General features: G+C 39.1%; 1 protein-coding gene across 18 annotated transcripts in view; it reads right to left on the reverse strand.

Annotated features, from left to right (window-relative positions):
• The window catches only part of sp3a (sp3a transcription factor), a 41,604-nt gene that overhangs the window by 8,126 nt on the left and 17,482 nt on the right, over positions 1 to 15,996 (reverse strand). For all 18 annotated transcript variants that reach the window (XR_003052268.1, XR_003052259.1, XR_003052262.1 and 15 more), the window contains 3 exons: positions 12,964 to 13,064; positions 12,167 to 12,253; positions 11,334 to 11,411 (listed from right to left, as the gene is read on the reverse strand). The gene's annotated coding sequence lies outside the window, so the exon portion shown is untranslated. The remainder of the gene's footprint in view (positions 1 to 11,333; positions 11,412 to 12,166; positions 12,254 to 12,963; positions 13,065 to 15,996) is intronic.

The following is a 15,996-nucleotide window of genomic DNA, read 5'->3' on the forward strand; positions in this document are numbered from 1 at the left end:
ATATGAAATCTGCGATTCAATCATAGACAATTATGTGGTGAAATGAGAGAAATTCTGCAGCCGTCAAGTCTGAGTAGGAGGGATAATTATCTGGCAGTCATTACCGCTCCCATAATAGCATTTAACGACATTCATATAGTGTATGAACATACGGCACGTCTTGGAAACATGTAAGTTGGAAATAATTAGAGCAGCCGTTCCTTAGCCGTACGTACAGCACATACGAACTCCTCCGTACGCCGGGTGTTACATGTTCATCATGTCCTTGAGTGAATGATCTATGTTTCTGCAAATTTATCTAATTATCTCAAATATGTCTCCTGAGATTCCATTCACCGCAGCATCCCTTTGTACCTTATTTTCCCTCTGCAGCTCCATTGTGCGCCAAGGCCCCAACAGAGTTTCCTCTCCATTAAAATCAATCACTCATCACGTCGCCTACATCCACCCAGTGCTGCACTTTTCTTTTTCCATAACAAATCAACTTAATCAAGCTCATTAAGTCTCATTATTAGCTGTTTATTGTTATCTTCCTGGATGTGGCGCTGACAGGTCCACCCTGCCTGCATTTGTCCCCCCAATTCAGGGACCTTTGCGTGTCACGCCAGCTCTGCGCTCAGTCTTAATTGGCCTCGATTGTGTTGTTCTTGCGAGGGGAGAGGGATAATGTGGTTTCACATCTGCATCGCACTGAGGGCATCTTCATTCCTGGGGAAGGTGCTGTAAACAAACCCGGAGAGGAAATAACACACTGAGATAAGGGGATTTGGTGGAAGGATGTGGAGAGGAAAGTGCCCAGCATTCCTTTTGTGTATGGAAGTGTGGTGTTAAATGGTGTGGAGGCTCCTTAATCCAGCATGGCCAATGTGTTTCCACAGCTGTCAGGGTGATGGACAGAGGGGAGAGTCGCGCTTCCACCTGAACACAATAGACCCGAAAGATGGAGCGTTAGATGGATGAGAGAAGGAAGACGAAGAAAGCAGGGTGGATGTGTGTGTTGCTGTGGAGGAGGAGAAGGTGATGGTTGGGGGGGGGGGGGGGGGGGGGGGGTTTGTCCCGTGGCAGGAGTTATTAAGTTTGTCTCTCGGACACACTCGGTTTCACCAGAATGCTCATCCCTCATTCATATTAGATGCTAATCTGTTCAGGGCTGACTGATGACAGAGCTTCCTGCCCTTCGTCGAATCACTCCTCACTTTTATCAAAGCTCCCAAACTGCCTGCTAATTAGACTCATTTTCTCTGCAGCATGAATTATTTATTTCCATTGTAACTGATCAGAAGTGATTGTGACGCATCAAGCTGCCGCCAGTTTCTATACAGATGTTCATGCAAACACAGACTCTTTCTCTCACTACAGTATATGGCAGTTGATTGGACGAAGGACTCCTTCAGTGAGTTTCACAAGTTGTGTGTCTGTATTATTTTCTAACTCTGGCTGTGAATTTGTAGCACTGGCATACAGGCGCTTCTCACCTGTCCATGTGTCCCTGACACCACACAAGGTACAAATTACGAGCATGGCCCCTGAGCCTGAAGCTACACGTGAGCTGATTAACCAATCAGCATGTCGCCCACTGACCATTCAATCACATTAACTCAACCCGTCCATTACGGGCTGAAGAAAAGCCCCCCCACAAACCTGTGTTTATTTCCAGTTGATTTCACAACATGAGGTCAGGTGACCTGCGTCCTTTTCTCTGAGATCAAGTCTTGATAATACTAATGAACAATGAACTTAATTGTTTCTGCTAAAACATTGGTATTTAATACAGACGTACGCTTCTGTCAAGATGACAACTCTTCTCTGTGACGCAGTGAAGTTCCAGAACACAGGGATCTAGTCCTGCATGCTGTCCATGAAAAGAACAGAAGGAACTCACAAAAAATACACACACACAAAAAAGAGCATTTTACACTTAGAGTTAACCTGAAAAAGGTTTGCCTGGCCCTAATTTAAGTTCTTCACAAAGATAAATGACAGTCATCCCACCAAACTTTCAAGAAGAAAAAACTTTTAAGAAAACAAACATACAAACAAAAAATCAGTACAAAAAAAAGTACAATGACTGTCCCCAGGGCCAGACTTTGGACACACCTGAATAACAACAACTAACTAACAACAACAACAAGGCAGGTTTTGAAATAAAGGCCGTCACTTTACCCGATCATTTCAGTAAACACACTTTTCACGATGCACTCCAACAATCAGAGTTAATTTCACATTTTTAGCCAAAATAAAATCAGAGTTAATTTCACATTTTTAGCCTGTTTTGTTTTTTTATATTGTATTATAAAAATGGCCTCTCGCTGTCCAATCATTTAAAACTGTTTTTTTTTTTTTTTGCTGCCTATGGCATGAAACCACAGTTAGATCTGGGCCACAAGGTGTCAGTCACTATTAACCCCCTTCCAGACCACGCAGTGCAGAGTGCACCATATATTTAGCACCATTATTGTTATACAGTCCTGTACCCCAAATGTAACCCTATGACCCACGTCTGTTCCAAAAACCACAGCTTAAGAAACTGTAATCAAACACCAAACAAGGACAAGTACTTCCTAAATCCATATTGTACCAAAGTCCAGCCTGAAAGTTTTAGAATATATTCCATTAGCACCAGTCTCCTCATCAAAACATTCTCTTACTAATTACATCTACTTAAGCAATTTTGTGGAGGGAAAAAAATGCTGTGCTTAATTGCATCACTATCTGGAAGGCAGAAATATGCAGAGCGAAAAGACATATAGCCACGTGATGGAACTGTTAATTAGTCAGATATTTGGTTTGCATTAGAAAATATCGTTTTACGCCTCGCGCAGATAGGCGGCTGACGGAGAGAGGCTCCGGCTTTTATAACTGTAATCAAACAAAGACAGATGTAGAGATAAACACTAGAGGGAAAGTTTGACATAATTACAGATCTGTTTTCTTCTTTGTGAACTTCTACTTCCTCCTCGACTCTTCTCCCATCTCTTCCTTTTATTTTATACTTCTTTTTTTATTCTCTCTCTACTACATTTTTGTATCTCGTCCGCTTTATTCTTTTTGTTATTCTAACTTTTTGTCTTGTTTTTAATCCTCCCCTTAATTTTCTTTTTTTAAACTTCTGTTTTCTATCGATTGGTCTTTTCTACTTCTTTTCCTATCTCTTCTTTTTCTTTTTATACTCCTTTCACCTGTACTTGTTTCTATCTCTCCCTTATCTTTTACTATTTCTATCATCTCTTGGTTTTTTTGAAAATATTTCTTCCGTTTCTTCTTTTTATACTTCTTTCTATTCTAATACTTTCTCCTTTTTCTTCTTCTCCTCCTCTTCTTCATGTTCTTTTTCACTTTTCTGACTGTGATTTCACTTCTATAAGTGCCAGTTATCAGTGAGAGGCTGAGGCTGAATAAAAATATCTCCCTCCTCAGTACAATGCCTCCTGATCAGGAGAATAAAAACAGTCCAACCATCACAATGGTGTGAGATGTGTAAGAGCCGATATATTCATGATGGACTATTGTGCTGCATTTCCAAAACTCATATTTACAAATCAGTCCAATACAACATGCCTCAGAAGCCTGACATTTTCTCTCTCAGCGAGGGTCAAAGCACAAAGGCTCCATTTTCACACAATTTCAAAGTTTTTACCTAGACTCTGAAACAAGCTTTATTAAAAAAAAAAAAAAAATCTCTTTACAATAACACCTAATGCTCTTTTGGTCACCATTTTCACACCAACAATGGGAAATTATGTGGAGGCAAGAAGGAAAAATGTTTTATAATGAACACCACCTTTAGTGATTGCAAATAATTGCGTTAAGTGGCTTATTTGCCTCAGGTCGGGGAGGGTGACTCCTGTATAACTAATATAAGGATCTGAACCCTCACCTCGCTGATGAGGCCTATTCACAACTCGGCTGTCCTTTGCCCCCTCCCTGCTCCTTACACTGCCTTAAAGAGAGAAGTGTGTTGTTAAAGTTTCATTAGAATGATTTCACACTGCTGACATTAATCCTTCTGTTTTGAAGCAGGAAGTAATGAAACAGTTTGTCACCTCACTGTGGAGGACGAGACCAGACGGCAGATCCTACGACTGCTGCAGTTCAAAAACAACTGGGAGATTTTAAATTTAAAATGTTGCATCAAACATCACACAATTAATAACCATGATAAAAATAAAATTAATAAACTAAACAAGTTTGTTATGCAACATATACACTTAAAGACTACATATAACCAAACACACAATACACTTAAAGACTACATATAACCAAAGTTTAGCTAAAGCAGCAAAAAGCATTGAAAAACCAGCACCATTTCAACCTATTTCCTAAAATATGATATAATGTCAACTATTTTGTCCATCTGTTTGTAAAAACCTTTCCCATATAAATGCCTTAAATGGTGTACTAATAAACTAAATTTTCCTTTTTGTACCATAAAAGAGTGTGAATCTCCTTAACAAAATAAAAACTAAATCAGGTTTGTTTTAGCGCTGACCCCGGATTATTAACTGTATTTTCATTCACACTGGAAGAAAAAAAAATTACAGGAAATGATTACACGCATTGTACCTCCATTTGAAAAGAGACGCCCAGGGAAATCATCAAAAGAAGAAAAAAAAAAAAAGAACACAAAAATTTGGGTTGCTGTAATAATTGCTTGAGGGTATCCAGTACTCTCTCATGGAATATATCAGCAGCAGCCATGTCTGGGCTTTGACCCTGATTTTCTTCTGAAATATCACGCAGACAACAGACGAGACAGAATGGATGGTTGAACCAGTCCCTGGATGAGTCCAGGGTGAATCTGACCACCTGGACAATGACCACAAATACTGTGTGCAATATTTAAGGAGAAAAAAAACAAAACAAATCTAATCAGCGTTTTTTTAAATATATTTTTTATTTTTACCTCCAGTTTGTTTATAAATTTAGGAAACGTAATCTAATGTATCTGTTATGAAAATGTTCATAAACCATAAAAAATTGAATGAACTATGGATTAACTTTTTATAGATCCTTACTAATGTGGCATGGTGTTAATTTCAAGAAACATCTAAATGTAAGAATGAGATAATTTATATAAATATAGTATAGATACTGTAGAACAGCTAAGACAGCCTTACAAAATGAGTAGCCAGCTCCTTAGTTTACTATTAAAATTCAACTTGTACTGAAGTACGAGAATAATTACATATGCAGACACACACACACTCACATAAATATATATATACATATATATTTTAGGTGCTTTATATTCTTTTTATGAAAGGACTTCTATGGCAGCTGGCTAGCTAGCTTGATAGCTAAATATGTAACAAACAGAAGATTGGATTATATTTACTATTCAAACACTCCTACGACTTCAGAACAAGTACAGAAATTATAACCAATGTAGACTTTTGTCCAAAAAGTGTTAGTTCTTTGTATGGAAACAACTGGAAAGAAAAGTGGAACCAATTTTAAGATGCTAGCATTTCTAGTGACACACAAGGTGTCAAAACAAAAAGCCTTGTGTTTACCTAATAGCTAGCTTATTGTTAGATAGTTGGAAGAAATGAAGGAAGAAAGGAATGAAGGAGAGATGGATCGTAGGACAGACTGATATTTTACACCTTCTGGACAATCGGTGTAAAGAGTCTGCTTTCATCTGAGATACATTAATAAATCACCAAAACAGTGTCTGATGAGAAAGTGCCTTTTCTTACATGATTACAGTAATGAAAGGTTGGGGGTCACAGGAGGGACGGACACTTTGCAGTTCACATACAGTTCAGGTAGTCACTGTAGGAGCCGGCACTTAGCCTATTAGGACTAGTGCCTGAGCAGCACGCAATTAAATGTCTCCACGCAAAATGAGCACTCAGGTCATGTTTAATGGGCAGACAGCTAATAAAGGCTGGGCTGTGCGGTGGGAGAGGTGACTCACCCTACAGTAGCAGCACAAAGGTGTTTCAAAGACAAGTGAGAGCAGCTAGGGTCGCTGGCTGCAGCTCGGACGTCGCCACGTAGCCATTATCTTTGGCCATAGAAAACACATTTGACTTTTCCAGAGTTACTGTAAACAGCCTGGACACATCAGTACACATTCATTTACATATTTGCTATAGCTGTTGTGACATGACGAATGTCCATTAGTGGCACTCTCACAGATGTGGAGTATTGTGTTTTTAAACTTAAATGAAAGCTTTTAGGGACATGAACCACATTTGCACAGAAATGTCTCAGTTCCGACGACATGAGAACTTCTCTTCAATTTGTGTGGCTTGCTTTTTATTTTTCTGCCATCTACTAGCTCTGTGTTTTTACTGATAAACTTTTCCACCTATTACCGTCCCCACCATCTACAAAAGGAAGGAAGAAAAACAGAAAGTGTCACTTCAAATGAACTTTCGTTGTACCCCCGTGTTACAATTACAATAAAGACAATTTTATTCTATTCTAACTTGACACCATGTCTGAGTGGCTTCATACCATACATTTAAGTTAACTGTAGAGCACTGATCATTAGTCATAAAATTAGGGCTTTATGTCTACAATTATGTGGCGACAAATGTATAAGGTAAAATACAAAAAAGAAATTCATTCTTTCTTGTGCATTTAAATCAGAAAAAGTGGAAGTTGTTTTGAAACTATTAGTTTTACACTTCGGCAAATGATCTTGCTTCACCAAAAAGTGCACGTAGCGTTGGTCATCATCCTTGTCATCAAAACCTTTTTTAAAAAAAAAAAAAAAAAAAAGTAACTAGCTTCCTCTCACTAATTTATCACCTCTGCAGACTCCTTTTATGTGCTTCTCGCATCGTCCACGGTTTTATAAATGTGATATTTGCTCTGTCTGACACAAACACCATTACTGCTGGTGTTGTGCATCAAGCTAAATGTTCATCAGTGGCAGTCTCGCGGATCTGCAGCTATGTGGTCCATATATTCCCTCTAACAGTGTGGACAAAAGGCAACATGACACAAAACATAAACCTCTGAGTCGATACTTTGCTTTTAATGGAGAAAGATGAAAATATCAATGCCAGCTCATTTAGAAATGCATTTTGTTGCCCACTTACTTATAGATAATTGATTTTAACAGCCGTGCCAGAGACAAAGCCAGAAATCAATTGCAGGGCCAAGTTAAGTGACTGCCTGACAGCTCATATTGTGGCCGAACCCGAGCGGTCTAATCTATAAAGACAATAATCCAACGAGAACAGACAGGAGGATTGACTATTAACAGCCCAGTTTGACACGCCGCCTCCCTTCACGACAGCAATACTGGACTGTCTGGCAGGAAAACATGAGATGAAGTGGAATAAATTCTCTTGGTAAATGTTATTACAAACAATATGCCTTCATGAAAAGGACAGAGGGGAGAGCAATCTCCGCAGACTGACCACTCTACGAACCGTTTATCAACTTGAAATGTTATTTCATGCATTAACACTTCACAAACTGCACCCCCCCCCCCACACACACACACGTGCAATCCAAAAGCGCTCCGATTTATGATTACCAGTCAAGTAAGCAATAATCTGTGGCCCCCGTCGACACTCCGCTACCTTTTACTTCCTTCGGTTCCAGCCTGTCTCCGGGCCCCTGCAGGTTCAGAGACAAGGCTGTCAGGATAATGTGATGAAGGTGGATGCAGGCTGCCAGGAGCTAAATCCTGGCTGGGGGGGTGACATTCTTTGATTTTTAACCATTACAGAGTTTTCACAGAGCTGCAGTCAATTTATTTTATTTATTCTAATGAAGAGCATTAGGAGTGCCATAGTGTGCTGCACTGCACATTGATCGCCTCGTTAATCACACTTTGCAGACACTCGCAAATCAAGTTCTAACAGCAAGCACTGAATCAAGTGCAATGAAGCATAAGCTCCTTCACAATTTATGATCTTTCAAATTGCATCTTTTCAACCATTAAATTGCAAGATACCATAAATTTTTATCCTCTCTTCTTCAGCCTTGGCATTGATTGTGCCGTGTGAAAAATAGAACTGTAGTAAATTCAGGCAGTTAGACGAAAATTTAAGCCTTGTCTCTTAGAAGAGAAACCCGACGGCACAAGGAAGGCTGTTAATTTGCAATTGAGAACAAATATCAGGGGTAATAAAAATTTAAAAGTCCAACAGGGGTTTGAAAGACACTTCTCAGACGGGGTTTCAGTCCTCTGCAACCTTGAGCTCTTTTACTTCACTACCTTTTAAATGTCAGTGCAAGTTCACGAGTGGTTCATCCACTGTGTTTGAGGATTAGATATGGCTTCAGTACGTTTGAATGAAAAGGTTGTCTTTTCATCTCTCGCAAACAAAAGAAATTCACATTTTCTCATCAAGACACACTCACACACACACAGTTACTGTATTTCACTTTCTTTTCTCACTTTTAAAGAGTCAGACAAGTTTAAATATACATTACTACAAACTTATCACCCAAAGTGGCCATTACAGTTAACCTGCGGAAATTTGAAACCGTTGTTACCTGCCCCATACTGTTCTTGGAAAATGGCATAATTGTTCTTAGATTGCATCTCACTTGCACCAAGCTGTACGGTACACTTGTCAAACAATACAGTCAAATTAGTTCTCTGTGATTGAGCGTGTTGAGGATCTATCCAGCACGTTACGTATCTATGAAAAGAACAGAAGTGGCCAGAAAAAGTCTCAATTACTGCCACAAAGTAAGAGAAGCAGTCAGTGGGTTCCAAAAGTGAAGGGTTAACCTCTTCACATCTGCACCTTCACTCTCACGTTATGATTGGAAAGTGGGCCTGCTGTTAAACACAGCATTATTACAATGCCTGCAATGTGAAATTCAGCTAAAGATCACAGACCAAGTCTAAGTAATGGACCATCACTTTTGCAAAAGTAAAACTCCAAAAGTAAAGCGGAGGTTTTCCTGCTGGTTTAAAAAGAATAAACAAACCTATTTTTATATTGATAATCTCGAGATATATGCTGTGACAGAGGAACAGTAGGTGGCACTGTTCTGTGTCCTCACAGTGGAGAGTTATTGGCAATTGCTCAAAGCACAACACCAGCACCTGGGATTTGAACCAGCAGCCATCTGAGCATGAGCACAGACGTTTAACTACAAGATACCTGTTGTCATAGCTGGCAAGTAGGTACCGAGTAGTACACAGCTATGGTTAGCACAATTAAAAAAATAAAGATAACAAATAGAATTTGGACTGAAAATACAACACAGTTATTCAAATATGCAACATCAATAGATTTAGCTATAAATCGAACACACATTATCTTGTAATAGTAGGAATAGCTGATTAAATTAACATCTGAATAGTTAGGGTAAATAGAAGAGCTATTTTTTTTTACTGTAAATTTACTGAAAGGTAATACAAATACGACATAAATATTACAAAAAATCCCAACGGTTAGCTCAGAAATAGCTTCATATTAAAATAGAAAAAAAAAAGAATTGTCCAAAAAAATAAATGAATAAATGTTGAAAGTTAGTATATACATATACAGTATATAAATCCAAAAATGTAGGCCTGGATTTTGCCTTTTCCTGAGAAGCTGCGTAAAAACACATTAAAGTCAGGGATTCTGACATGCTATTGGAAGGGTGAGTAAAAGCTGATTCTATTAAAAAAATACAAGTAAATTTAAAAAAATACCATTTACTGATTTCAAGTGATAGTGAAACAAATAAAAATGTTCCTTTCCCAGTCCTCTGCAGAGAGAACAGCGCAGCTGCGTCACCGTCGACCGCTCTGCCAGACAACCACTCGGACAAGGTGAAAAGTGACACCACAGCAGCGTGGAGGATATAAACGCTGCGGTCACTTTCATAGGAGGAGCTTCCCTTCACTCTGACAGCACATGTGATAACTCCACATCCTCAAAGAAGTACATGACTGCGGTCAGACAGCAGAAGTGCTTCTGACACACAGGCTCCCCCAGGGGAAGACAAATCAGCCGAGGACACAGCATGTAAGAAAAACAAACCATAACAAAAGGCATAAAAGCTCACAAACATTGGATTGATCAGACAATTACAACCCATCTGGCCTGTTAAACACAATCTGCTATCACACACACAGGACTGGCTCTTTAGCTTTTTGCACTTGCTGGTGCAGTTGGGCTGTTCTCAGATCTGTTAAAGACAACGTTCTAAAGACACTGGTTTGGTAATAATTTACATTTTTTTGGTTACGGTCAATAAATGTCACGAGAAGACAAAAACAAATAACTAATATATACCACAAAGAAAAAAAGAAAGAAAGAAAGAAAAACTACAAAGTCCATTGTTATCCAGATTTATAGCTCAGTGGTGAGAATATTTCATACGTCCATCAAAGAGTCAGTTCTGACTTATTGGTGCTGTGAGAATTTATATGTGTGGAAGAAGAGTAAAACTTGCTAAACAGCTTAATTCAGCATTCAATCATATTTATACTTTGCTCATTATCATTAAAAGTCCTTTGCTTTGCTCAAATATTCATGTTTGTTCTTTTAAGTTTAAAGTAGTGGAAGTCTTATTTGGTTTAATTCCTTATTCGTAGTGTGCTTTGAATTAAAGAAACAACTTTTCAACAACTATGCAACAACAAATACATCAGAATTATTGCACAAATAAACCATTTTTATTATGATATTTTAAATGACCGATCTTAAGGAAGAAGAAAAAATGTACTGTAGTTCCTCTCCACCCCTGCAGGGGGTATGAAGAAGTCCTGTGACACAAAAAATGATTTAAAAATATTAGTCCATCTCATCCTGTGACCTAAGTCTTCCTCATTTGGTTGTAGTGGCAGCTCAGCATCTTTTGACTTGCATTACTGCCACCTACTGGGTTTGTTTAAGAACTTCTAACAACAAAGGACCCATACACAAAAATGAGATTGATGCAACACCTTAGGCTCTGTTAAGCCAATTAAAAAGACCAATGGGATCAGTTTTGTTGAAATATGGCCCAGTAAATCCATAGTGTAACGTCTGCCTTGCAAGCCGTGAGCAGAAAGTGCTTGGTTAGATTCTCAGAGCACAGTTCTGTGTTTTCTGAACATAGAACTGCTATATTTTTTTATTAAATCATTTTGAATCAGTTATTGAAGCACATGTTGTTATTTGCGAGTTGGTGTGTTTGATCAAAAGTTAAAAAGGTGTGTGTAAGAACCAACTCTTATGACTTTGTCTGAAACCTGTGGTTGTTCTACCAAAGTCCAGTTAGTGTTTTGTCATGTGACTGTTTTGACTGTGCCCCAAATATCCCTCTGCAATTTGGTTGTACATGTAACAACACTCTGTTCCTGTTCCTATTATACAGCCTTTTTGCTTTGCTAATGATAAAAAGCCAGTGTGATGTCAACAACTACGACTTACCGTGAGCTTCTGATCGTCTGTGTTGTCCCCTGAGCTTTAACAAACCCGTGGCTCCGCTCTCTCCTCTTGTGTTGACTCCTGTGGACCAAAACACAGTTTGACTGTAGTGTGTGGAGCTAAGCACACATCAACAAGCCTCACAATAGTGCACTCAAAAAGACACTGTCACCAGCCCAACAAAGGCAGATGCTCCCGACTATGACAACTTCTCGCCAACGACAAAATGCCTCATGACAAGCTTTCAGGCGATGGTTGAGCCGTGGCAGATTACACAGATCTTTATCTTTTCATAAAAGGGAGTGCAGCATTTAAGTGCCGATGACTGAGAATACAATCTGAATTGTAAAGTGTGACACAGTCATTACATGGAGATGTAGGGCCAGTAATGGTGAGAGTAATTGTGTGATGACAGTTTCACTGCACAGTGACATTCTCCAGGGCATTGTCATCATGGCTGACAGGTAATAGGGGTCCAGTGAGAATTGGGTATGTCTTACAGTCGGAGTTTCTTCTTGGTAAACACCCACCAGTCCCACCAGTCCCACCAGTTCCCCCTGAAGCCCATCTTTACTTACAGCTTTGTCAAACCCCAGAACTTGCAGAAGGCTTTTCAATATAGCTGCAGGTCTGCGTGAAGGTAATTAGATGTTAATGTGAAATAATGGAATCATGTCGCGTTGTTACATAGGGAGAAGTGCAGACCTGGGCCAGATCTCAGAGTGAAAAGCACAATTGCTTAAAAATCAAAACATGCTGTCAGCGGCTCACCTAAGCAGCAGAAAATGCCCCTACTTTGGAATACATTACAATGGTAATTGCTCTGACGAAATTACCTTGTCTGCGATGAGTTGGACCAGACATCTGAGATATGCACGTCGATTGGCTCAATTTCATGATCATTGGAAGGCTGAAATCAAGGCCTTTATGTGGGAGAAAATCAACAGGGGAATTGACATAAACATCTCATCGGAGACATTACACTGAAAGGTTCATTTTTGCACAGCATTGTTAGCAATCCATTCAACCTGAGGCTCTATCTTAAAAAAGGCCCTTCTTTAGTAGGAAACTAGTTCTGACACTGACGGATGTTAAATATATGACTGATGAAAATTAAGAGTTGTGGGTTCAAATCACTGACTTATCATTGTTGACTGTATGTCTCAGTGTGATGCTCTCTCTCTGTAGCTTCAATTATTCTTTTCTTTCACATGTTTTTCACACCACAGGAGTGCCTTTTTCACCAGCGGTTAACCACAACCCTGGTGGTACGTGTAGGCATTGCATTGTAAACTTATATTAGTGTTGTAATGGAAACAGGAAGGTTTGGTGCAAACATTTTTGGTACAAAAAAAAATAGAATAAAATTGGGTGGGGTTCACAGCAAAACACAAGAGCTTTAACTTATAATTGTTGTTATTTACTGATTAGACACTGACTTGAAACTCTAGTGGACACAGTCTTAGCGATTTTGTTTTTAAAAACTGACTTGAAACTCTAGTGGACGGTTTTACACAGTCTTAGCGATTTTGTTTTTAAATATGATATGTATATATATTCATATATGCACTACAATACAAAAGTCTATCACAGTGTGACATCATTTTGACTCTTAATTTAACAGTGGTCTCACCTCGGTTGATTCAAGATGAGGTCCGGATGAGGCCCGTGGGCCGTCCATGCCCAGGCCCGCCCATAAATCTGAACAGATTTTGATCCCAGAATGTTGTGCATCTAAAAACACAGGACAGTGAAAATCAGCCTGGATGATAAAATAAATGCAATAAACAGAACCACACCATCCTTAGGCTCCACCCATAATTGTCCACTGCAGTTGGTTCCTGTCTCTGCCATTCTTCCCAGGAGGAGTTAAAACCCCTCTCATGTCTGTGATCTGATGAGGATCACCTCCAGCCGTTTGAAAGGTGATTTCTGAGCAAAACTGTTTCTTCACACACACCCGGTTTGAGCCGAAGGCACATTTTTCCAGCATGTTAACAAACATGTAATTTCCACAAACACGTCCAGTAATTGACAGCTTGATTTGGGCTCTGCCAGGAAGCTGACAGACACTTCTTGGCTGCTTTAATGCAGGCAGACGGAGGCTTAAGGCCTCACCAGCCTGTAATGAGCTCCTCACAAGGCTTTGTGTGGATCACAGCGAAGGAGACACAAAATCCCAGGCAACATCCTTTATCTCGTTAGCTTCTATCATCCGCTTCAGTTTACAGTTGCTCTCCGGGGTATTAAGAATTTTAATTAAATATCAGTAACTATTTCTACATTCTAATCTAAACAGGGAGACATACAGCCAGTGTTTTTTTTTTTAGCTGCTATTACACATTAATGTCAGGGTTAAACAGCCCAAAAAGCAACGAGTCAATTATAATAATAAACATTAATTATTTTAGAATTTTTTTAATATATAATTTATATTATATGTATATATATTTATATATAAACATATACTCATCAACCACATCCTTGTAGGAGGCAAATGTGTCGTTGCGGTAAATCTCAGAATTAGGAGTTTGGTCATTTTAGGTCTGGGAAATACTTAATGATATTTTTTGTACTTTTTGGAAATTATATAAATGCAGGGAAATATTTTCTCACCTAAATTGTGATTAAATGGGAAATAGTTTAAGAATTAAATAATAATTCTCAGAGATAATCTCAAAATAATGGTTGACAATCATCTTCTTTGATGAAGAAGTTAGAAGAAGTATGACTTAGTCAGACATAACAGACAGTTAATAACAGACAACAATCAGGTGGATTTTTTCTTTGCAGAAAAATGTCTCCATGTAAAATTACAACTTCAAATAATTTCACATAACTGTTCTTGTCGTACCTTGAATTTAAAACGTGCATTTCAATTCATGACACAAAGTGTGACAACTAAACACAACACTCATGAATAGTAAACAGCGATGCAGAGGTCAAGGGGCTCCAGCAGTGAGCCCTGCTGCCTCTCACCTAAAAGCACTCTGCTGCCTGAACCGCAGCAGCACATTCAGCTCTTCTCTCTCCAATAAGAAAAAAAAATCTGCAGAGTGGAAGAGAAGGGCAGCAGAGAGACGACACTGAGCACAAGAGGATAAATAGCCTCTGATAAATCTGTATTGAACTGTGTGTGTGTGTGTGTGTGTGAAGGCTGTTAATACATATTAATGGTGACAGGAATATTTGCAAGTGAATACACTGGCGAAGGGGATTAAACATAACTCTCCATAGAAGGGGAGGTATCATCACTCCCATTCTGGCGTGGGACCGGGGCCGTATCAGATTCATCCCCCCTGCACACTGCCGGCAAACACAGAGCCCTTATCTCTGCGCTGGGCCTCTCCGGAGAGTTTACAATTTCTCGCTTCGCTGGAGCCTGAGCTGAGCTTGTTACCGGCACAAAGGCTGAGAGGTGGCCTGGTTGAGAGCACAAAGCCGGCCTCACCTCTGGACAGACACACATTTCCCTCAGATAACGGACGAGTTGTTGGACAGCTGCACCTCTGTCCCCTCTGTCCCCAACCTTTGTAACAGTGAGGACATCGGCAAAGTCTAAGTTTCAGCAGAGGCTGCGGTGTAGCGAAGAGCTGTGTTAGAGGTGACGGAGGGACGCGAACCCAACAGATGTGATCTGGTTCCTGGCAGACCTTTAACTGGCTTGTCATGAATCTCTATTCTCTGAGGACATTTGTGTCTCTGCTGATTACAGTCAGTCCTCAGGGAGTTGACAAAAGGAGCAAATTTAGGGTCAACACTGTTACAAAACCTGGGAAACTGTGGTTGAAATATATTCCATGTATATATTTGACATGTAGGAAATATAATTGGGATAGTCACAATTTCTCATATTATTTCTTTGTAGTGACTCTTCTACGTTAGAAACAAAATATTTGGGAAAAAAAAAGTTAGATTACATACTGTTGATATATGAATTTATTAAATCAAAATATGCCATATTTTCAAATCAGAATTTGGGGAAAATAATACAATTATTCAAGTCTTAAAAAATGTTTCTTCATCAGTCATACTGTAATACAAATATTTCAAAAAGTAAACATTCTAAATGATAAGGCAGGTTTTAAAAAAATAAATATTCCTGTGTATACATACATTTATATTTTCAAGGATTTAAAATTGGAATTGAAGTAAAAAAGGAGGCAGCATTTTGATTTGGTGAGTTTAGTCTTAGTCCAAGTCAAGGATTAGAATACTGCACAGTAGTCTCTACAGACAGTCATGTGATGTTTTTAAAAAAAAATCTGTGGTCTGTTATTTTGTCTGTCACTGTGCTGCTGTCTGAAGACTCCAATCTTGATGAGGCTTTTCTGTTAAAATGAAGGTTAAATAAATGCTGATTGCACTGTTGTAGGCCACAGAATTAGGTAACCTTTAAAACAGAGCGAGCAAGCGAGAAAGCAAGAGAGAGAGAGAGAGAGAGCGAGAGAGAGAGAGAGGCGACGGATGTGTTTAATCATGACAACACACGCAAATCCAGTTCAGTAAAATACAATAAAACTGAAGCAAATCCCCGACACCTTGAAGGAAACCAAACCTTGTGCGACACTTTGCTTTGCTGCAGAAATGCTAACAATAAAACAGAAGATCTGTAGTTTAAGAATGAGACCAGATGACAATATGTCAGTGTCAGTTGAGCAGGTTT

Source organism: Cynoglossus semilaevis, chromosome 16 (assembly GCF_000523025.1).
Source record: "Cynoglossus semilaevis isolate Cse_v1.0 chromosome 16, Cse_v1.0, whole genome shotgun sequence".
NCBI classification, from domain to species: Eukaryota; Metazoa; Chordata; class Actinopteri; order Pleuronectiformes; family Cynoglossidae; genus Cynoglossus; species Cynoglossus semilaevis.